At 40.2% G+C, this 26,093-nt stretch overlaps 1 long non-coding RNA gene across 1 annotated transcript in view; it reads right to left on the bottom strand.

The window, feature by feature from the left end:
* Window positions 1-25,124, bottom strand: part of LOC126912086 (uncharacterized) — a 64,973-nt gene extending 39,849 nt beyond the window's left edge. Inside the window, exon 1 of the long non-coding RNA XR_007706725.1 lies at window positions 25,056-25,124. This is a non-coding gene — a long non-coding RNA (uncharacterized LOC126912086). The remainder of the gene's footprint in view (window positions 1-25,055) is intronic.
* Between the last annotated feature and the right edge of the window lie 969 nt (window positions 25,125-26,093).

Below are 26,093 nucleotides of genomic sequence, written 5' to 3'. Positions count from 1 at the left end.
GAAGAACCAAGCGACCAAAGAAACACTCGAAACCGATCAAAACAAACGAACACGTGACAATTATTATAAACAGACAGGCTAAACAAATCCAGAAGTACAAGAAAGCGTTGAAACCAACGAAAAACGATAAAAAGTAAGCAAAACAACATCGCGAGCGTTAAAATAATACCTGTAAATAATCACAGAGAAAAGAGCTGGACAAGCTTTAAAAGCACAAATTAAGATACCGCAGATCTATTGTCGAATATTAAAACAAGACAACCTGTAAGACACTACGCTACAACGGTAGTTTATTAACGCCAAGCAAAAGCAATAATTTCGCAAAGCCGCAATAGCACCGATATAAACAAAATATCTTAACGTAACTTAAACTTAAATACTAATTTTTGTTACGGTTTTAACTTTTTAAATTGGATAAACCCAACAATTTGAATTTTGAGAAACTGATTTTGGTTTAACTTCAAACTTATTTTTTATCTTTGGATAAACCCAACTATTTTGTTTTTTACGCGTCACAAATTTGTATTTGTACCCAACCCAATACCCGCTCACGCGTAAATCACTGTACGCGTGTATCGCTACAGTCCGCCCGTTTTTGGGCGTTGATATGTAGATTCGTGACTGCTACCTAAGACTACGTATACCGTACTTCACTCCGCGTTTCAGTTTGAAATTTTCAAACAGGATAAACCCAACACACAATTATACGGCACCACGTCACTAAACGCACTTCACTTAACATCACCGTGTAACCGCGGATCGCCTGTCCGCAGCAGCAGCAGCAGCGACAGCAACAGCATCATCAGCGCACCAGGATACAGCAACATATCGATGGCATCCGTACGCGAGGTGAAGCGAGGGCGCGGCGGCACTCCGGTGTCTCCCGCGTCGACATGTAGGTTCGCGAGACTGCTACTTTAAAAAATCTGCTACCTATGACTTTAGCCGGTGTTTCACCACTTTTAACGTTTTACTAAAACACTTAATGTCACGTATACAAAAGAACAGAGACATGCAATATTTCGCAAAGCCAATATCTTAACCTAAATTAAATAACTTAAATACTAATTTTTGTATCGATTTTAACTTTTTAAATTGGATAAACCCAACAATTTGTATTTTAGAAACTATTTTTTTTATCTTTGGATAAACCCAACTGTTTTGTTTTGTATACGCTCACGCGTAAAACGTATCACTGTACGCGTGTATCGCTACAGTCCGCCCGTTCTGTGCAGCGTCTGGCGACGCTGCAACCAGCGCTTCCGTTTTTGGCGTTGATATGTAGATCCGTGACTGCTACCTAAGACTCCGCGTTTCAAAGTTTCATGTAATGTCTTGAAAATCCAAAACAGACACGTAACACGCGCTCGCCGCAGACATAATAATTATTATATCAGTCAGCATTCGTAATACTCGTGCTGTGCGAGCGCGCGGTACGCGGTCACTCGCCGCGTGCACTCGATGCACGCGTCGCCTGACATAAGTGCGAACGCTCCAATTGATGCGATCGCGGCGGTGAGACACACTTCGATAGCCTATAATAGGTAACGCCGATAATTATTTTTGTTTATTTATTCTTGTTCACTCAGTTAACAATGATACACTATAATATTCAATTTGTAATAAAATACATATTACAAATAAACTTCCTTTCCTATTCATTATCGGGTTCCATAGGAGATTACAAAAATCACGAGTTTCGTACAATTCATAATGTACATTACTAGTATCATTGTTATGTTTGTTAAGTAATTTGAGTTGTCTGCTCTGATTGATGTGATGTGATCATACGGCCATCGATTCTCATACACAACAATCCTCTGACCGCAAACTTGGCACAACATTACATGCGCCGGCTTCCGATCAAGGGAAATGAGTCCATGAACTTGCCGACGCTCGCCGAGCGCGGCGTCGTTATTTGAAAATGTTCTTATTTCGTTTTCGTTCTGAATAAATGTATGATGAATATGATCGTACATACAATAACGTTTGAGAACGTTTTAAGCCGTTATTTTGAATAACGTTTCCGAGCCGTGGTCGCGCGTTCGTGTGACAGGTCACGTAGGCGACATACGATAACGTGGCTCAAATACAGTATTCAAATATAATTTTTATTCGAAAATAATATATTACGATACCATCCCGTGGCTTGTAATGACAAATATATCTTATTAAATTTGGGTGACCCCGACAATTGAAGTAACGTAAAAACTGCACCGCCACTTACGTACAAAAATATTTTGCTTTTCTTGTTCGTGTATTAATTTTCGTGGAAAAAAAAATAAGGCCATGACTTTACTGTATCTCCTTTTATTATTTTATTTTCACTTTTGAACATATCGCACATAATCTCACTGCACTGTTGGCGCGATGGGCCGCCAGCTACCGCAGTGTAATGTTTGATTCCCGCACAGTCCTGCAAATTGTTGCGTCAAACCAGTGGGTCAACGTTTTCTTAAAAAAGAAAAACTAATTGTAATTTTGTTAGCCCGCCATTGGTGACCTATATGTCTATGAGACCGGGTAATTTAAAAACTAAGAATATTTTTTAAACTGGTTATCGAATTAGGTTGCGATTTCGAGTAGCTGCCTTACTACACGCCCTCTACCATTAGTCCACCCCTCAACAGCAATGCGAGCGTTTTATTTTTATGTCCTTTCTATGCCATTTTATCTCAGACAAATGCACGTCACCAATGGCGGGTTAGCATTGTTCGGATAAACCCGACAACTTCAATGTTGATATCTAACTTGTGATCACTTAGGAAACTAAATACGCATTTCTTGTTCGTGAATTAATTTCATTTATTTTTTAAAAATATTAATTTTCGAAATGCTCGCGCTTATAAAATATGAAACATCATTAGATATTTTAAAAGAAACTCTCAAACGTTAATGATTCCGTAGTACCCTCAGTACAATAAACACAATCACCGTACAATCTAACTATAAAAAGGACTGGAAAAAGTCGTCATCACCAGCAAACAACCAACCAAAATACATATTAAGAAAACGTTAAACTTCACAAAGACACAAAAGCACTAATGAAGAACCAAGCGACCAAAGAAACACTCGAAACCGATCAAAACAAACGAACACGTGACAATTATTATGAAATGAGTCCATGAACTTGCTGGTAAAGCAATAATTTGCAAAAGCAATAATATAAAAAATATCAACTGGACGACCAGAACGATACCAAAAACCAATTGACATCAAACGACCACCACCAGAATGACCTGAACGACACGACATCAAGAAACCACTGAACGACCAGAACGACAAGAAACGACAACATGCGACCAACAGAACGACATCTAACACCAAACGACAACATGCGACCAACAGAACGACATCAAACACCAAACGACCAACAGAACGACATCAAACACCCAACGACCACATGAAACCAACAGAACCACATCAAACGACAACATGCGACCAACAGAACGACATCAAACGACAACATGCGACCAACAGAACAATATCAAACCCCAAACGACAACATGCGACCAACAGAACGGCTTCAAACGACAACATGCGACCAACAGAACGACATCAAACACCAAACGACAACATGTGACCAACAGAACGACATCAAACGACAACATGCGACCAACAGAACGAAATCAAACGACCAACAGAACGACATCAAACGACAACATGCGACCAACAGAACGACATCAAACGACAACATGCGACCAACAGAACGACATCAAACGACAACATGCGACCAACAGAACAATATCAAACACCAAACGACAACAAGCGACCAACAGAACGACATCAAACGACAACATGCGACCAACAGAACGACATCAAACACCAAACGACAACATGCGACCAACAGAACGACATCAAACGACAACATGCTACCAACAGAACGACATCAAACACCAAACGACAACATGCGACCAACAGAACGACATCAAACACCAAACGACAACATGCGACCAACAGAACGACATCAAACGACAACATGCGACCAACAGAACGACATCAAACGACAACATGCGACCAACAGAACGACATCAAACGACAACATGCGACCAACAGAACGACATCAAACACCAAACGACCACATGCGACCAACAGAACGACATCAAACACCAAACGACAACATGCGACCAACAGAACGACATCAAACACCAAACGACAACATGCGACCAACAGAACGACATCAAACACCCAACGACCGCATGCAACCAACAGAACCACATCAAACGACAACATGCGACCAACAGAACGACATCAAACGACAACATGCGACCAACAGAACGACATCAAACGACAACATGCGACCAACAGAACAACATCAAACCCCAAACGACAACATGCGACCAACAGAACGACATCAAACGACAACATGCGACCAACAGAACGACATCAAACACCAAACGACAACATGCGACCAACAGAACGACATCAAACGACAACATGCGACCAACAGAACGACATCAAACACCAAACGACAACATGCGACCAACAGAACGACATCAAACGACAACATGCGACCAACATAATGACATCAAACACCAAACGACAACATGCGACCAACAGAACGACATCAAACACCAAACGACAACATGCGACCAACAGAACAATATCAAACACCAAACGACAACATGCGACCAACAGAACGACATCAAACGACAACATGCGACCAACAGAACGACATCAAACACCAAACGACAACATGCGACCAACAGAACGACATCAAACACCAAACGACAACATGCGACCAACAGAACGACATCAAACACCCAACGACAACATGCGACCAACAGAACGACATCAAACGACAACATGCGACCAACAGAACGACATCAAACATTATTTTACTTTGTAAACGTACCTACAACACAGGAGAAAATCCTAGTGTGGGACAATATCTTAAAAACCCTAGTGTGGGATTTAAACTCGTGGCACAAAAGGATTTTTTTTTATGTTTTGTTAAACATAGTACAATATTTTTATAGATTACGTTTCTATACAAACAGTGATTAAAATTGGTAAAGCAATAATTTGAATGAATAAGCAGAACGAAATAACGCAAAAAAAAGGAACATGAAGAACCAAGCGACCAAAGAAACACTCGAAACCGATCAAAACAAACGAACACGTGACAATTATTATAAACAGACAGGCTAAACAAATCCAGAAGTACAAGAAAGCGTTGAAACCAACGAAAAACGATAAAAAGTAAGCAAAACAACATCGCGACCGTTAAAATAATACCTGTAAATAATCACAGAGAAAAGAGCTGGACAAGCTTTAAAAGCACAAATTAAGATACCGCAGATCTATTGTCGAATATTAAAACAAGACAACCTGTAAGACACGACACTACAATACAACGGTAGTTTATTAACGCCAAGCAAAAGCAATAAAACGCAATATTTCGCAAAGCCGCAATAGCACCGATATAAACGAAATATCTTAATTCATAATTCATAATTCTTTATTGCAAATCCACAATGTAAAGATAAGATGGTAATATAAATAACATGGTAGCAATCGTGGACCCTGATGGGCACAGCAAATAGTAAATTAGAAAATTAGAAGAGAGGAAGGCGTTGTATATAAGTATAGAATTATTTGTTTATGCTCAAGTATTCATATTCCTTTTCAATGTATGTATAGGTACTATTGTTATTATGTTTGTATTTTTAGTAGGTGTTTACATATAAGTATATTTTTGTACATTATTTTATTAGTTTATCCGTTCTAAATTTATTATATTTATTTTATTGTATTATTTATATTTATGATTGTATTGAATATTTTATAATTTGTTGTTACAACTGAATGTTTTGTTGTTAATTTTTTTTTATATATTTAAGCTGACTTTTATATGTATTACATATTTATATATATTATTCATTATATTTGTATTATATGTTATATGTATTATATGTATGGGCTTTAGCAGGAAAAGGTGTTTGTTAATATGATTATTAACAAACACCTGATATTTCTTTATAATCAATATTTTCATGTTATTTGTTTATCCGTAAGATATTCACTGATCGTGTAGTAGGCTTTATTAATTAATATTTGCTTTAGGGTGTTTAAGAACTTCGTGTAGCTAGGCTCATCTTTCATTTTGTTGGGTTATCTATACATATAATAAAATCGTAGAAAAGTGCTGTCTGTACATTGAAAATAAAAATAAAAAAAATAGCAGGGGTTATTGTTATGTCGATGTCGAACCCAAAAATGTAATTAACTTTTTTTTTGTCTGTTTGTCTGTTTATCTGTTTGTCTGTGTGTCTATGCGCGCTAATCTCAGAAACGGCTGATCCGAGTTGGATGCGGTTTTCACGAATATATTGTGGTATGCTTCAATTTACATTTAGTGTTTGTTTCATGTCAATCGGTTCATAAATAAAAAAGTTATGTCAAATTAAAGAATCACGTCGAACACTATTCTATGCTTATACCATTAATCTCCGCCACTATTTGACGGATTTGGTTGAAATTTGGTACAGATATAGTTTAGAACCTTAGAAAGGACATAGGATAGTTTTATTTCAAAAATCAAAAAATAAAAATAGAAATAGATCGCGCTATGGTTTCGTTACATTCATTTGGTTGGGTATCGGCCGAGCGCTTCGGTACTATCGTAGAAAAAGTGTATTATCAGTCGTATGATTATTTGTCTGTAGTGGACCTGCTGTTTCGTATATTCTAAATAAATTGGTTTCGTTGTATTTGTCAATTAATAAGTTTATTTGTTGGGTTTTTCTGGTTTTCTGGTTAAATTATTTAACGTAGGTTTAGTTTGATATCGATTATTAGTAGTTACTGTAGTTAGTTTTTTAATAAAATTGTAAGTCTAATTTATTAATTAATTAGATAGATTAGATTTAAGTCGTTTCTTTTAAATTATTTAGTTTAAGCTTGGTAATTACAGCATAGAGGATAGCTTGTAATATAATTTCTTTTTTAAATGTTATAAATTCGTAATTCGTAACTTTCTTTAGTTTTAAGTTAGTTTTCATCTTAAGTTCGGAAAGATTATAATATTTCTTTAGTTTAAGTCCGTTTTTAAACTATTTTTTCAATGCCTTAAGTGAGTATACATCTATTAAATTCAAACACAGAGCTCATTATGTTGATTTTTGAAGAGTTCCCTGGAATATCTTCTACATCTCATTTTTGAAGAGATTCCGCGAGATTGGGAACTATTTGGTTAAAACCAAAAATTTGCCGGAAGTCACTATTCCACGCGAACGAAGTCGCGGGCAAAAGCTAGTTTTATATATATTTTGATGCACATTACATATGGGCTATTTGAGTGTAGTGTCACGTTGGATGTAGGTAGCATAAGCATGTTTTTGTGTCTCAGTGATCTATTTGTGTGTCTGTCTCCGAGCTTTGTAAAGAAGGTAGAGTATCTCCTAACGAATTTACATATTTATAGAATATAAATGCATGGTAACGTAAGTATTTTATGATTTTGGAAATAGGGTTTACAACTGTCTGTTTGTTCAATGTTTGTAAGTATTCGGATTAGTTTTTTTTGTTGTATGAAGAGTGATGGTGCGTCAGTGCTGTTACCCCACATGATGATGCCGTAGCTAAGTCGGGAGTGGGCGTAAGCATAATAAGCACTCAATGCAGTTGGTAGGTTTGTGGTTATTTTTAATTCTCTAAAAGCGTAAGTGAATTGGGAAATCTTGGATTTAATGTTTTGGATGTGTGTCTTCCAGTTGATATGAGTGTCTATTGTAAGTCCGAGAAGCGTGAAGTCGTCGACAACGTCTATTTTTATATTATTAGTAGAGAAGTTAATTGTTATTGGGGATTTTTGGTAGGGATAAAAGGTCATAATTTTTGTTTTTTTGTAGTTTATTTGTAAGTTATGTTGATTCATCCATTCTGTAGTTTTATTGAGTATAGTTTGTAGTTGTGTATTTATTTCTGTTTCGTTACGGCAGGAAGTAAGAAGGGAGACGTCAACTTAAACTTAAATACTAATTTCTGTCACGGTTTTAACTTTTTAAATTGGATAAACCCAACAATTTGAATTGTGAGAAACTGATTTTGGTTTAACTTCAAACCCAACTATTTTGTTTTTTACGCGTCACAAATTTGTATTTGTACCCAACCCAATACCCGCTCACGCGTAAATCACTGTACGCGTGTATCGCTACAGTCCGCCCGTCAGTCCTATGCAACCAGCGCTTCCGTTTTTGGGCGTTGATATGTAGATTCGTGACTGCTACCTAAGACTACGTATACCGTACTTCACTCCGCGTTTCAGTTTGAAATTTTCAAACAGGATAAAACCCAACACACAATTATACGGCACCACGTCACTAAACGCACTTCACTTAACACTAACACACCGTGTAACCGCGGATCGCCTGTCCGCAGCAGCAGCAGCGACAGCAACAGCATCATCAGCGCACCAGGATACAGCAACATATCGATGGCATCCGTACGCGAGGTGAAGCGAGGGCGCGGCGGCACTCCGGTGTCTCCCGCGTCGACATGTAGGTTCGCGAGACTGCTACTTTAAAAAATCTGCTACCTATGACTTTAGCCGGTGTTTCACCACTTTGAACGTGCCACTAAAATACCCTTCAGTTCGACACTTAATGTAACGTATACAAAAAAACAGAAACATGCAATATTTCGCAAAGCCAATATCTTAAGCTAAATTAAATAACTTAAATACTAATTTTAAAGAAGAAAGTTTGTATGTTTAATTAACGTGAATTAAGATTTAATACATGAAATTAGAATTAAAATAATAATAAATATTAATCTAAACTAACACATTATTAACAACTTAAAAATACCAAAAAAATAAGGAATAAAAACTAACTTAAAACTAAAATAAAGGCAATAGGCGTGGTTAGGTGTGGTTAGGCGTCGAAGTACTCGTCCGCATCGCTGTCATTGGGGAACGTTCCCAGAAGACTGGCCGCATTGCCACGTTGTATGGCAATGCTTATCTTTTGACCGAAGAAATAGCCAGCCTTCTGGTCACGCGTAGAGTCGAATAGCTTATGTGCAATTTCTTTATATAGAGAATGTGCACCAGGACCCCATGACCCCTAAAATTTACAGTTTTCTTTGGCAATGTTACCGAAACCCTTCGAAATTACTATATAAGGACAATTTAATAGAATCGGCCGTCGGTTGTCAACAAGGAGCCTCTTGGACCTGCCATTTTTATTTTAGCCATAAATCCTATTATTATTCGGGAACTAAATTCCAAATTTAACGTATGGTATTTAGATGACGGAACTCTAGGAGGTGACGTCAACACTGTTTTAAAAGATTTTACCATATTAAAAGAAAGACTAAATTCCATTGGCCTTGACCTAAATTTATCTAAATGTGAAATTTACATACCTAACTCTACTGACCGACAAACGATTTTATCAAAATTTCAGGAAATAGCTCCCAATATCAAAATTAAGGATAAAAATTCACTTCACCTCCTAGGTTCCCCAATATTCGATGAATGTTTTCCTTCATTCATCGAAGACAAAATAGAAAATTTCAATAATATTTCGGATAGACTACACAAAATCAACTCACATTCGGCTTTCACTCTGATTCGGTATTGTTGTTTTGGACCAAAATTTACTTATATTCTCCGCGCATCTCATATATGGAAAAATTCACATATTTTGGAAAATGTAGACAAAATTATCAGACACACATTATCATCCATACTTAATGTGGCTTTGGATGACCGTGCTTGGCAACAAGCTACCCTTCCCATTCGCATGGGTGGGCTCGGCGTCCGCAAAATTTCAAGTATTAGCTTACCAGCATTTCTCTCATCGGTCCACAGTACCTCTGAATTAGTCAGGAAAATTCTTTCTCCATCACTGGCTAGTTTTGAGGTGCCGTGTTTGACTGATGCAGTGGAAGCTTGGAAAATGGCCTGTCCACTTACTGATTTACCTGTTCACCCTTCTTCTCAGAGACAATGGGACGTGCCGCTGTGCAGTATTATTCGTGAGTCATTAATCAACTCTTCTTCTAATGCTGCAGAGCGAGCTCGCTTATTGGCTGTGGGAGAGTGGGAATCAGGTTTGTGGCTTCAGGCGCTCCTGTCACCCTACATAGGAACTATGTTGGATGACATTACGTTCCGGCTAGCTGTGTGCTTACGGTTGGGTGCTCCCTGTGTCTCTCCGCATTGTTGCCACTGTGGAGAAAGAGTCGATGGCTCGGGACACCATGGTCTTTCATGTCGTAGAAGTGCAGGCCGCATAAGTCGTCACGCCAGCATCAACGACATTATTCGTCGTGCTGTCGCCTCAGCCGGCGTACCAGCCGTATTAGAACCTAATGGTTTGGTACGTGATGATGGCAAGAGACCAGATGGTATGTCGTTGCTGCCTTGGAAGATGGGTAGGCCTTTGGTGTGGGACGCTACGTGTGTAGACACCCTTGCGCCATCTCACCTTCTAAGTACTGCTGCATGCGCTGGTGCGGCTGCTTCCGCGGCAGAGGACCTCAAGCGGCGCAAATATTCTAACTTAGTTGGCAATTATTGTTTTGAGCCGTTTGGGGTCGAAATACTATTTTTGTATCGATTTTAACTTTTTAAATTGGATAAACCCAACAATTTGTATTTTAGAAACTATTTTTTTTTTTCTTTGGATAAACCCAACTGTTTTGTTTTGTATACGCTCACGCGTAAAACGTATCACTGTACGCGTGTATCGCTACAGTCCGCCCGTTCTGTGCAGCGTCTGGCGACGCTGCAACCAGCGCTTCCGTTTTTGGCGTTGATATGTAGATTCGTGACTGCTTCCTAAGACTCCGCGTTTCAGTTTGAGCAGCAGCAGTGACAGCGACAGCATCATCAGCGCACCGAGATACAGCAACATATCGATGGCATGGTGTCTCTCGCGTTGACTGCTACTCGTTCGTGAGACTGCTACTAAAAAAAACTGCTACCTATATCTTTACTCGGTGTTTAACCACTTTGAGCTTTTTCACGTGTCACTAAAAAACAAACTTCACTTTGACACTTGTAACAATAAGTGTAGCGCCGCAGCGACAGCATCATCGGCACATCAGCATCGGGAACATGTAGATACGCGACTGCTACACACCACCTTACTTTACTCCGTGTTTCTCTCGCTTTGAACTTTTTTAAACTGGACAATGCCAGATTATTTAAAAGTTTCATGTAATGTTTTGAGAATCCAAAACAGACACGTAACACGCGCTCGCCGCAGACATAATAATTATTATATCAGTCAGCATTCGTAATACTCGTGCTGTGCGAGCGCGCGGTACGCGGTCACTCGCCGCGTGCACTCGATGCACGCGTCGCCTGACATAAGTGCGAACGCTCGAATTGATGCGATCGCGGCGGTGAGACACACTTCGATAGCCTATAATAGGTAACGGCGATAATTATTTTTGTTTATTTATTCTTGTTCGCCCAGTTAACAATGATACACTATAATATTCAATTTGTAATAAAATACATATTACAAATAAACTTCCTTTCCTATTCATTATCGGGTTCCATAGGAGATTACAAAAATCACGAGTTTCGTACTTTCATTATGTACATTCATTATGTACATTACTAGTATCATTGTTATGTTTGTTAAGTAATTTGAGTTGTCTGCTCTGATTGATGTGATGTGATCATACGGCCATCGATTCTCATACACAACAATCCTCTGACCGCAAACTTGGCACAACATTACATGCGGCGGCTTCCGATCAAGGGAAATGAGTCCATGAACGTCGTTAAAAAAAAATATATTACGATACCATCCCGTGGCGTGTAATGACAAATATATCTTATTAAATTTATTTGTCGCAAAAAAACTGCACCGCCACTTACGTGCAAAAATATTTTGCTTTTCTTGTTCGCGTATTAATTTTCGTGGAAAAAAAATAAGGCCATGACTTTACTGTATCTCCTTTTATTATTTTATTTTCACTTTTGAACATATCGCACATAATCTCACTGCACTGTTGGCGCGATGGGCCGCCAGCTACCGCAGTGTAATGTTTGATTCCCGCACAGTCCTGCAAATTGTTGCGTCAAACCAGTGGGTCAAAGTTTTCTTAAAAAAAGAAAAACTCATTGTAATTTTGTTAGCATTGTTCGGATAAACCCGACAACTTCAATGTTGATATCTAACTTGTGATCACTTAGGAAACTAAATACGCATTTCTTGTTCGTGTATTAATTTCATTTATTTTAAAAAATAATTAATTTTCGAAATACTCGCGCTTATAAAATATGAAACATCATTAGATATTTTAAAAGAAACTCTCAAACGTTAAAGATCCCGTAGTACCCTCAGTACAATAAACACAATCACCGTACAATCTAACTATAAAAAGGACGGGAAAAAGTCGTCATCACCAGCAAACAACCAATCAAAATACACATTAAGAAAACGTTAAACTTCACAAAGACACAAAAGCACTAATGAATAAGCAGAACGAAATAACGCAAAAAAAAGGAACATGAAGAACCAAGCGACCAAAGAAACACTCGAAACCGATCAAAACAAACGAACACGTGACAATTATTATGAAATGAGTCCATGAACTTGCTGGTAAAGCAATAATTTGCAAAAGCAATAATATAAAAAAATATCAACTGGGCGACCAGAACGACATCAAACAAGAAACGACCACAAAACACCAAACGACAACATGCGACCAACAGAACGACATCAAACACCAAACGACCACATGCGACCAACAGAACGACATCAAACACCAAACGACAACATGCGACCAACAGAACGACATCAAACACCAAACGACAACATGCGACCAACAGAACGACATCAAACACCCAACGACAACATGCGACCAACAGAACGACATCAAACACCCAACGACAACATGCGACCAACAGAACGACATCAAACACCAAACGACAACATGCGACCAACAGAACGACATCAAACACCAAACGACAACATGCGACCAACAGAACGACATCAAACACCAAAAGACAACATGCGACCAACAGAACGACATCAAACGACAACATGCGACCAACAGAACGACATCAAACACCAAACGACAACATGCGACCAACAGAACGACATCAAACGACAACATGCGACCAACAGAACGACATCAAACACCCAACGACAACATGCGACCAACAGAACGACATCAAACACCCAACGACAACATGCGACCAACAGAACGACATCAAACAACAAACGACAACATGCGACCAACAGAACGACATCAAACGACAACATGCGACCAACAGAACAATATCAAACACCAAACGACAACATGCGACCAACAAACGACCACATGCGACCAACAGAACGACATCAAAGTTTGAGAAACTGATTTTGGTTTAACTTTAAACTTATTTTTTATCTTTGGATAAACCCAACTATTTTGTTTTTTACGCGTCACAAAAGTGTATTTGTACCCAACCCAATACCCGCTCACGCGTAAATCACTGTACGCGTGTATCGCTACAGTCCGCCCGTCCGTCCTGTGCAACCAGCACTTCCGTTTTTGGGCGTTGATATGTAGATTCGTGACTGCTACCTAAGACTACGTATACCATACTTCACTCCGCGTTTCAGTTTGAAATTTTCAAACAGGATAAACCCAACACACAATTATACGGCACCACGTCACTAAACGCACTTCACTTAACATCACCGTGTAACCGCGGATCGCCTGTCCGCAGCAGCAGCAGCAGCGACAGCAACAGCATCATCAGCGCACCAGGATACAGCAACATATCGATGGCATCCGTACGCGAGGTGAAGCGAGGGCGCGGCGGCACTCCGGTGTCTCCCGCGTCGACATGTAGGTTCGCGAGACTGCTACTTTAAAAATCTGCTACCTATGACTTTAGCCGGTGTTTCACCACTTTGAACGTTTTCACGTGTCACTAAAACACTTAATGTTACGTAGACAAAAGAATAGAGACATGCAATATTTCGCAAAGCCAATATCTTAACCTAAATTAAATAACTTAAATACTAATTTTTGTATCGATTTTAACTTTTTAAATTGGATAAACCCAACAATTTGTATTTTAGAAACTATTTTTTTTTTGTCTTTGGATAAACCCAACTGTTTTGTTTTGTATACGCTCACGCGTAAAACGTATCACTGTACGCGTGTATCGCTACAGTCCGCCCGTTCTGTGCAGCGTCTGGCGACGCTGCAACCAGCGCTTCCGTTTTTGGCGTTGATATGTAGATCCGTGACTGCTACCTAAGACTCCGCGTTTCAGTTTGAGCAGCAGCAGTGACAGCGACAGCATCATCAGCGCACCGAGATACAGCAACATATCGATGGCATGGTGTCTCTCGCGTCGACTGCTACTCGTTCGTGAGACTGCTACTAAAAAAACTGCTACCTATAACTTTACTCGGTGTTTAACCACTTTGAGCTTTTTCACGTGTCACTAAAACACACTTCACTTTGACACTTGTAACAATAAGTGTATGTGTGCACGCACGTCTGTATCACCCATTCCGCCGCAGCGACAGCATCATCGGCACATCAGCATCGGGAACATGTAGATACGCGACTGCTACACACCACCTTACTTTACTCCGTGTTTCTCTCGCTTTGAACTTTTTTAATAAACTGGACAATGCCAGATTATTTAAAAGTTTCATGTAATGTTTTGAGAATCCAAAACAGACACGTAACACGCGCTCGCCGCAGACATAATAATTATTATATCAGTCAGCATTCGTAATACTCGTGCTGTGCGAGCGCGCGGTACGCGGTCACTCGCCGCGTGCACTCGATGCACGCGTCGCCTGACATAAGTGCGAACGCTCCAATTGATGCGATCGCGGCGGTGAGACACACTTCGATAGCCTATAATAGGTAACGCCGATAATTATTTTTGTTTATTTATTCTTGTTCACTCAGTTAACAATGATACACTATAATATTCAATTTGTAATAAAATACATAATACAAATAAACTTCCTTTCCTTTTCATTATCGGGTTCCATAGGAGATTACAAAAATCACGAGTTTCGTACAATTCATAATGTACATTACTAGTATCATTGTTATGTTTGTTAAGTAATTTGAGTTGTCTGCTCTGATTGATGTGATGTGATCATACGGCCATCGATTCTCATACACAACAATCCTCTGACCGCAAACTTGGCACAACATTACATGCGCCGGCTTCCGATCAAGGGAAATGAGTCCATGAACTTGCCGACGCTCGCCGAGCGCGGCGTCGTTATTTGAAAATGTTCTTATTTCGTTTTCGTTCTGAATAAATGTATGATGAATATGATCGTACATACAATAACGTTTGAGAACGTTTTAAGCCGTTATTTTGAATAACGTTTCCGAGCCGTGGTCGCGCGTTCGTGTGACAGGTCACGTAGGCGACATACGATAACGTGGCTCAAATACGGCATTCAAATATAATTTTTATTCGAAAATAATATATTACGACACCATCCCGTGGCTTGTAATGACAAATATATCTTATTAAATTTGGGTGACCCCGACAATTGAAGTAACGTACAAACTGCACCGCCACTTACGTACAAAAATATTTGGCTTTTCTTGTTCGTGTATTAATTTTCGTGGAAATAAAATAAGGCCATGACTTTACTGTATCTCCTTTTATTATTTTATTTTCACTTTTGTACATATCGCACATAATCTCACTGCACTGTTGGCGCGATGGGCCGCCAGCTACCGCAGTGTAATGTTTGATTCCCGCACAGTCCTACAAAATGTTGCGAGAAACCAGTGGGTCAACGTTTTCTTAAAAAAAGAAAAACTCGTTGTAATTTTGTTAGCATTGTTCGGATAAACCCGACAACTTCAATGTTGATATCTAACTTGTGATCACTTAGGAAACTAAATACGCATTTCTTGTTCGTGTATTAATTTCATTTATTTTAAAAAATAATTAATTTTCGAAATGCTCGCTTATAAAATATGAAACATCATTAGATATTTTAAAAGAAACTCTCAAACGTTAAAGATCCCGTAGTACCCTCAGTACAATAAACACAATCACCGTACAATCTAACTATAAAAAGGACTGGAAAAAGTCGTCATCACCAGCAAACAACCAACCAAAATACATATTAAGAAAACGTTAAACTTCACAAAGACACAAAAACACTAATGAATAAGCAGAACGAAATAACGCAAAAAAAGGAACATGAAGAACCAAGCGACCAAAGAAACACTCGAAACCGATCAAAACAAACGAACACGTGACAATTATTATGAAATGAGTCCATGAACTTGATCAATATGCAAAAGCAATAATATTAAAAAAATATCAACTGGACGACCAGAACGATACCAAACATCAATTGACATAAACGACCACCAGAAGGACCTGAATGACACGACATCAAGAAACCACTGAACGACCAGAACGACATCAAACAAGAATCGACCACAAAACACCAAACGACAACATGCGACCAACAGAACGACATCAAACACCAAACGACAACATGCGACCAACAGAACGACATCAAACCCCAAACGACAACATGCGACCAACAGAACGACATCAAACACAAAACGACCACATGCGACCAACAGAACGACATCAAACGACAACATGCGACCAACAGAACGACATCAAACACCAAACGACAACATGCGACCAACAGAACGACAACGTGCGACCAACAGAACGACATCAAACACCAAACGACAACATGCGACCAACAGAACGACATCAAACACCAAACGACAACATGCGACCAACAGAACGACATCAAACACCAAACGACAACATGCGACCAACAGAACGACATCAAACACCAAACGACAACATGCGACCAACAGAACGACATCAAACGACAACATGCGACCAACAGAACGACATCAAACGACAACATGCGACCAACAGAACGACATCAAACGACAACATGCGACCAACAGAACGACATCAAACGACAACATGCGACCAACAGAACGACATCAAACGACCAACAGAACGACATCAAACGACAACATGCGACCAACAGAACGACATCAAACACCAAACGACAACATGCGACCAACAGAACAACACCAAACGACAACATGCGACCAACGAACGACATCAAACACCAAACGACAACATGCGACCAACAGAACGACAACGTGCGACCAACAGAACGACATCAAACACCAAACGACAACATGCGACCAACAGAACGACATCAAACACCAAACGACAACATGCGACCAACAGAACGACATCAAACACCAAACGACAACATGCGACCAACAGAACGACATCAAACACCAAACGACAACATGCGACCAACAGAACCACATCAAACGACAACATGCGACCAACAGAACGACATCAAACGACAAATGCGACCAACAGCGACCAACAAACGACAACATAACCACATCAAACGACAACATGCGACCAACAGAACGACATCAAACACCAAACGACAACATGCGACCAACAGAACGACATCAAACGACAACATGCGACCAACGAACGACATCAAACACCAAACGACAACATGCGACCAACAGAACGACAACGTGCGACCAACAGAACGACATCAAACACCAAACGACAACATGCGACCAACAGAACGACATCAAACACCAAACGACAACATGCGACCAACAGAACGACATCAAACACCAAACGACAACATGCGACCAACAGAACGACATCAAACACCAAACGACAACATGCGACCAACAGAACCACATCAAACGACAACATGCAACCAACAGAACGACATCAAACGACAACATGCGACCAACAGAACCACATCAAACGACAACATGCGACCAACAGAACCACATCAAACGACAACATGCGACCAACAGAACCACATCAAACGACATCAAACGACATCAAACGACAACATGCGACCAACAGAACGACATCAAACACCAAACGACAACATGCGACCAACAGAACGACATCAAACGACAACATGCGACCAACGAACGACATCAAACACCAAACGACAACATGCAAACAGAACAACAACGTGCGACCAACAGAACGACATCAAACACCAAACGACAACATGCGACCAACAGAACGACATCAAACACCAAACGACAACATGCGACCAACAGAACGACATCAAACACCAAACGACAACATGCGACCAACAGAACGACATCAAACACCAAACGACAACATGCGACCAACAGAACGACATCAAACACCAAACGACAACATGCGACCAACAGAACGATATCAAACACCAAACGACAACATGCGACCAACAGAACGACATCAAACACCAACAGACAACATGCGACCAACAGAACCACATCAAACGACAACATGCGACCAACAGAACGACATCAAACACCAAACGACAACATGCGACCAACAGAACCACATCAAACGACAACATGCGACCAACAGAACGACATCAAACACCAACAGACCACATGCGACCAACAGAACGACAACGTGCGACCAACAGAACGACATCAAACACCAAACGAAAACATGCGACCAACAGAACGACATCAAACACCAAACGACAACATGCGACCAACAGAACGACTTCAAACACCAAACGACAACATGCGACCAACAGAACGACATCAAACACCAAACGACAACATGCGACCAACAGAACGACATCAAACACCAAACGACAACATGCGACCAACAGAACGACATCAAACACCAAACGACAACATGCGACCAACAGAACGACATCAAACACCAACAGACCACATGCGACCAACAGAACCACATCAAACGACAACATGCGACCAACAGAACGACATCAAACACCAAACGACAACATGCGACCAACAGAACCACATCAAACGACAACATGCGACCAACAGAACGACATCAAACACCAACAGACCACATGCGACCAACAGAACGACAACGTGCGACCAACAGAACGACATCAAACACCAAACGACAACATGCGACCAACAGAACGACACCAAACACCAAACGACAACATGCGACCAACAGAACGACATCAAACACCAAACGACAACATGCGACCAACAGAACGACATCAAACACCAAACGACAACATGCGACCAACAGAACCACATCAAACGACAACATGCAACCAACAGAACCACATCAAACGACAACATGCGACCAACAGAACCACATCAAACGACAACATGCGACCAACAGAACCAACAAACGACATCAGAACCACATCAAACGACAACATGCGACCAACAGAACGACATCAAACACCAACAGACCACATGCGACCAACGAACGACACCAAACGACCACATGCGACCAACGAACGACATCAAACACCAAACGACAACATGCGACCAACAGAACGACATCAAACACCAACAGACACATGCGACCAACAGAACCACATCAAACGACAACATGCGACCAACAGAACGACATCAAACACCAACAGACCACATGCGACCAACAGAACGACAACGTGCGACCAACAGAACGACATCAAACACCAAACGACAACATGCGACCAACAGAACGACATCAAACACCAAACGACAACATGCGACCAACAGAACGACTTCAAACACCAAACGACAACATGCGACCAACAGAACGACATCAAACACCAAACGACAACATGCGACCAACAGAACGACTTCAAACACCAAACGACAACATGCGACCAACAGAACGACATCAAACACCAAACGACAACATGCGACCAACAGAACGACATCAAACACCAAACGACAACATGCGACCAACAAAACGACATCAAACACCAAACGACAACATGCGACCAACAGAACGACATCAAACACCAAACGACAACATGCGACCAACAGAACGACTTCAAACACCAAACGACAACATGCGACCAACAGAACGACATCAAACACCAAACGACAACATGCGACCAACATAACGACATCAAACACCAAACGACAACATGCGACCAACAGAACGACATCAAACACCAAACGACATCAAGCGACCACTAGAACGACAACAAGCATCCATCGAACCACCAGAACGAGATCCCGCATTGGACGACTCATTGCACCACCAGGCAACACTGTACCAGACGACATCACTGCTTAACTTGATGTTGTCGTGCTCTTCTTTCTCTCACTTTTTTTTGGTAATTCTTATGTCTGAGCTGTATGCACTTTACGTTACGCTCGTCACCACACTCCACAAGTCGTATGAAAACACAGTGACGCAATTTTAAGACGTTGAACGGTGAGTTTACACCAAAGACGCAATTTCGTTTGTCTCAAAATTATTTTTTTCTTTTCAATCCCTTTCAAAGTATTTTCTCTTTGATATGTTAATTATAGTTAGACTGCGTTCTTATGTTTCTTATTGCAACCATCGTGGCCGCGGGTGTCCTTACAACTTGATGTGCACACACCGCGCACCGCGTCACCACTCTCTGTGCGTCGTGTGACAAGACAGTGACCGCAAGAATTGATGTGATCGCTGAGCTGATACCGGAGGTAAATATTTTTTTTTGGTTTTATATTTTTTTATTATTTTGTATCTTTATTCTCCATTATGCAATAGTGCATTCGTGTCACTCTTATTTTTCCTCATCTTCCCGAACATCAATGCTGCGAGTAATTTGCGAACGCTTGACGTGCACGCTCGCCGCCGCGCCGCTTCGTCGCCACACTCCGAGCGCCGTGTGACAACATAGCGACCGCGCAAATTGATGTGATCGGTGCGTAGCGACAGGGCCTACACCAGCACCCGCCCTTGTCTTATAAAATGTCTTTTATCAGTTTACAATTGTTTTTTGAAGTCAATTCTTAAAATTAATTCGCTTTATTATTTTTAAGCCGTTATTTTGAATAACGTTTCCGAGCCGTGGTAAAATAATATATTACGATACCATCCCGTGGCTTGTAATGACAAATATATCTTATTAAATTTGGGTGACCCCGACAATTGAAGTAACCTAAAAACTGCACCGCCACTTACGTACAAACATATTTTGCTTTTCTTGTTCGTGTATTAATTTTCGTGGAAAAAAATAAGGCCATGACTTTACTGTATCTCCTTTTATTATTTTATTTTCACTTTTGAACATATCGCACATAATCTCACTGCACTGTTGGCGCGATGGGCCGCCAGCTACCGCAGTGTAATGTTTGATTCCCGCACAGTCCTGCAAATTGTTGCGTCAAACCAGTGGGTCAACGTTTTCTTAAAAAAAGAAAAACTCATTGTAATTTTGTTAGCATTGTTCGGATAAACCCGAAGACAACTTCAATGTTGATATCTAACTTGTGATCACTTAGGAAACTAAATACGCATTTCTTGTTCGTGTATTAATTTCATTTATTTTAAAAAATAATTAATTTTCGAAATACTCGCGCTTATAAAATATGAAACATCATTAGATATTTTAAAAGAAACTCTCAAACGTTAAAGATCCCGTAGTACCGTACAATCTAACTATAAAAAGGACTGGAAAAAGTCGTCATCACCAGCAAACAACCAACCAAAATACATATTAAGAAAACGTTAAACTTCACAAAGACACAAAAGCACTAATGAATAAGCAGAACGAAATAACGCAAAAAAAGGAACATGAAGAACCAAGCGACCAAAGAAACACTCGAAACCGATCAAAACAAACGAACACGTGACAATTATTATAAACAGACAGGCTAAACAAATCCAGAAGTACAAGAAAGCGTTGAAACCAACGAAATACGATAAAAAGTAAGCAAAACAACATCGCGAGCGTTAAAATAATACCTGTAAATAATCACAGAGAAAAGAGCTGGACAAGCTTTAAAAGCACAAATTAAGATACCGCAGATCTATTGTCGAATATTAAAACAAGACAACCTGTAAGACACGACACTACAATACAACGGTAGTTTATTAACGCCAAGCAAAAGCAAAATTTCGCAATATTTCGTAAAGCCGCAATAGCACCGATATAAACGAAATATCTTAACGTAACTTAAACTTAAATACTAATTTTTGTTACGGTTTTAACTTTTTAAATTGGATAAACCCAACAATTTGAATTTTGAGAAACTGATTTTGGTTTAACTTCAAACTTATTTTTTATCTTTGGATAAACCCAACTATTTTGTTTTTTACGCGTCACAAATTTGTATTTGTACCCAACCCAGTACCACAATTATACGGCACCACGTCACTAAACGCACTTCACTTAACATCACCGTGTTTTAACCGCGGATCGCCTGTCCGCAGCAGCAGCAGCAGCGACAGCAACAGCATCATCAGCGCACCAGGATACAGCAACATATCGATGGCATCCGTACGCGAGGTGAAGCGAGGGTGCGGCGGCACTCCGGTGTCTCCCGCGTCGACATGTAGGTTCGCGAGACTGCTACTTTAAAAAATCTGCTAACCTATGACTTTAGCCGGTGTTTCACCACTTTGAACGTGTCACTAAAATACCCTTCAGTTTAACACTTAATGTCACGTATACAAAAGAACAGGGACATGCAATATTTCGCAAAGCCAATATCTTAACCTAAGTTAAATAACTTAAATACTAATTTTCGTATCGATTTTAACTTTTTAAATTGGATAAACCCAACAATTTGTATTTTAGAAACTATTTTTTATCTTTGGATAAACCCAACTGTTTTGTTTTGTATGCGCTCACGCGTAAAACGTATCACTGTACGCGTGTATCGCTACAGTACGCCCGTTCTGTGCAGCGTCTGGCGACGCTGCACAGAACGGTGAGTCGGGGAATAGATGCTGCGAGGGTAGGTGCGTAGTGGCTGGCGTCTGCGTTGACGGGAGGAAGACGTCCTCAGACCGTGTGCAGAAAGTGCTGTGCCTAGACGCTGATGAGGCCGTAGGGAAGAACCAGGCTGCATATCTTCGATGTAGCGTGTGGTGGTCCCTGATGAGGCCGAGGATGCTGGTTGGCTGCGACTTGATTACCGCTCAGCGGAGAAGTGATGGGTGAGGGAGATGGCGATGAGGATGACGGTGCTGATCTGCTCCGTGAAGGTTGCTTTCAATCACGTCGGGGGTCACCACTTTTTAACAGAGAGTAAAGTTCCCTAAGAAAAGGAGGATCCTCCGACCAGGCGAGGTGTTCATAAATTAAATAACCTGGCGGGCTTTCTGCCTCACTGTTGTTCGTTGGGATTTTCTATCCGTCTTAATTCGCATGTAAACTTCGTATGCGCGATGCAGGATATTTATGACGTCATCCGTTGATTTGCTCGTCGATAGTCTATGTGCGACTTCTGTCATCTGTCACTTGTCAATGTGTCAGAGTGTCGCCACAATATGTAGATCCGTGACTGCTACCCAAGACTCCGCGTTTCAGTTTGAGCAGCAGCAGTGACAGCGACAGCATCATCAGCGCACCGAGATACAGCAACATATCGATGGCATGGTGTCTCTCGCGTCGACTGCTACTCGTTCGTGAGACTGCTACTTAAAAAAAACTGCTATCTATAACTTTACTCGGTGTTTAACCACTTTGACCTTTTTCACGTGTCACTAAAACACACTTCACTTTGACACTTGTAACAATAAGTGTATGTGTGCACGCACGTCTGTATCACCCAATGCGCCACAGCGACAGCATCATCGGCACATCAGCATCGGGAACATGTAGATACGCGACTGCTACACACCACCTTACTTGACTCCGTGTTTCTCTCGCTTTGAACTTTTTTAAACTGGACAATGCCAGAATATTTAAAAGTTTCATGTAATGTTTTGAGAATCCAAAACAGACACGTAACACGCGCTCGCCGCAGACATAATAATTATTATATCAGTCAGCATTCGTAATACTCGTGCTGTGCGAGCGCGCGGTACGCGGTCACTCGCCGCGTGCACTCGATGCACGCGTCGCCTGACATAAGTGCGAACGCTCCAATTGATGCGATCGCGGCGGTGAGACACACTTCGATAGCCTATAATAGGTAACGCCGATAATTATTTTTGTTTATTTATTCTTGTTCACTCAGTTAACAATGATACACTATAATATTCAATTTGTAATAAAATACATATTACAAATAAACTTCCTTTCCTTTTCATTATCGGGTTCCATAGGAGATTACAAAAATCACGAGTTTCGTACAATTCATAATGTACATTACTAGTATCATTGTTATGTTTGTGTTAAGTAATTTGAGTTGTCTGCTCTGATTGATGTGATGTGATCATACGGCCATCGATTCTCATACACAACAATCCTCTGACCGCAAACTTGGCACAACATTACATGCGGCGGCTTCCGATCAAGGGAAATGAGTCCATGAACTTGCCGACGCTCGCCGAGCGCGGCGTCGTTATTTGAAAATGTTCTTATTTCGTTTTCGTTCTGAATAAATGTATGATGAATATGATCGTACATACAATAACGTTTGAGAACGTTTTAAGCCGTTATTTTGAATAACGTTTCCGAGCCGTGGTCGCGCGTTCGTGTGACAGGTCACGTAGGCGACATACGATAACGTGGCTCAAATACAGCATTCAAATATAATTTTTATTCGAAAATAATATATTACGATACCATCCCGTGGCTTGTAATGACAAATATATCTTATTAAATTTGAACAAATGAACAACCGACAATTGAAGTAACGTAAAAACTGCACCGCCACTTACGTACAAAAATATTTTGCTTTTCTTGTTCGTGTATTAATTTTCGTGGAAAAAAATAAGGCCATGACTTTACTGTATCTCCTTTTATTATTTTATTTTCACTTTTGAACATATCGCACATAATGTCACTGCACTGTTGGCGCGATGGGCCGCCAGCTACCGCAGTGTAATGTTTGATTCCCGCACAGTCCTGCAAAATGGTTGCGTCAAACCAGTGGGTCAAAGTTTTCTTAAAAAAAGAAAAACTCATTGTAATTTTGTTAGCATTGTTCGGATAAACCCGACAACTTCAATGTTGATATCTAACTTGTGATCACTTAGGAAACTAAATACGCATTTCTTGTTCGTGTATACTCATGATTACAAAAAACTTTCCCGAAGAAACTTTTTTTTTAAACTCATGATTTTTATCGATATTTAAATATCGTTCACTAGTTACCAGTCGTTATCGTCAATTAAGTCAAGTGTGGGAGAGCCATGCTTCGGCAGAATGGGCCGGCCCGACCGGAGTTACCACGACAGAAAACCGACGTGAAACAACGCTTGCGTTGTGTTTCGTTGTGTGAGTGAGGTTACCGGAGGCCCATTATTCCCAATCTTCCCCATCCCCATTCCCGAACAACAACCCTTAAATTCCTGACTCCCAATAAGCCGGTAACGCACTTGTAAAGCCTCTGGTGTTTCAATTCGGATGGGCATGGGCAGCGGCGATTACTTACCATCAGGTAATACGTCCGCTCAATAAAAAAAAAAACATTAAGTGCGGTGCAGTTGCCACCGCGTCAAACGGGCAGTTCGTGAAGTTAAATCAATAATGTTTTAACATTAGAACTTAAGACGGGATATTTACCTTTCCATGATCACGGATGAACTGATTCATCAGTTACCGGTTAGTATTAGTGACCATGTCAGTTAAAAACTTATATTAATGTTTTGATCAAAAGCAAGAACTGAATCCAAACCTCGGGATTTTTTGTCAAAAATTGGGTAATAGCAATAAAAATACCAAATAATTTCTGCATGTATATTATATTCGCCCTCAAACAAATACTCAGTGTATACAATATAATAAAAAACTACGCGTAAACGTCGTACCAACATTAAATAAATTAATTTCAATATATCTCCGTTACAAGCACATAATTATACTTTACAATTACATAATATACAACTATCGTGAGACATACAAAATTAATTAAATAATATGACTTACGTAAATTTTCGAGAACGCTCGACTAGTTTCGAACCACGATCGGGGCTCATAATCATACACGACGATCGACGTCGAAAGTAGTCGAGCACATTCGACAGTTACGCAAGATAGACATAGTATTGAATTAATTACATTGTTTTTTTTAAAGGTCTTATATCTCAAAAACATGGAATCAATCAATGTTATTTTCTTTCTATATTTTATTTCCGAAATTCCTATTAGATACTAAAATGAAAAATAGAAATCTTCATCATAGGGGTTGCAGACAAAAAAGGGTATATTACTTTTACTATTTATTTTATTGTGTATAATCGCCAACCCGCATTGAGGAAATGTGGCGAT

The sequence above is a fragment of the Spodoptera frugiperda genome, chromosome 22 (assembly GCF_023101765.2).
Source record: "Spodoptera frugiperda isolate SF20-4 chromosome 22, AGI-APGP_CSIRO_Sfru_2.0, whole genome shotgun sequence".
In the NCBI taxonomy this organism is placed as follows: domain Eukaryota; kingdom Metazoa; phylum Arthropoda; class Insecta; order Lepidoptera; family Noctuidae; genus Spodoptera; species Spodoptera frugiperda.
The sequence above is the reverse complement of the archived record's forward strand: the minus strand, read 5'-3'. Positions and strand labels throughout refer to the sequence as shown.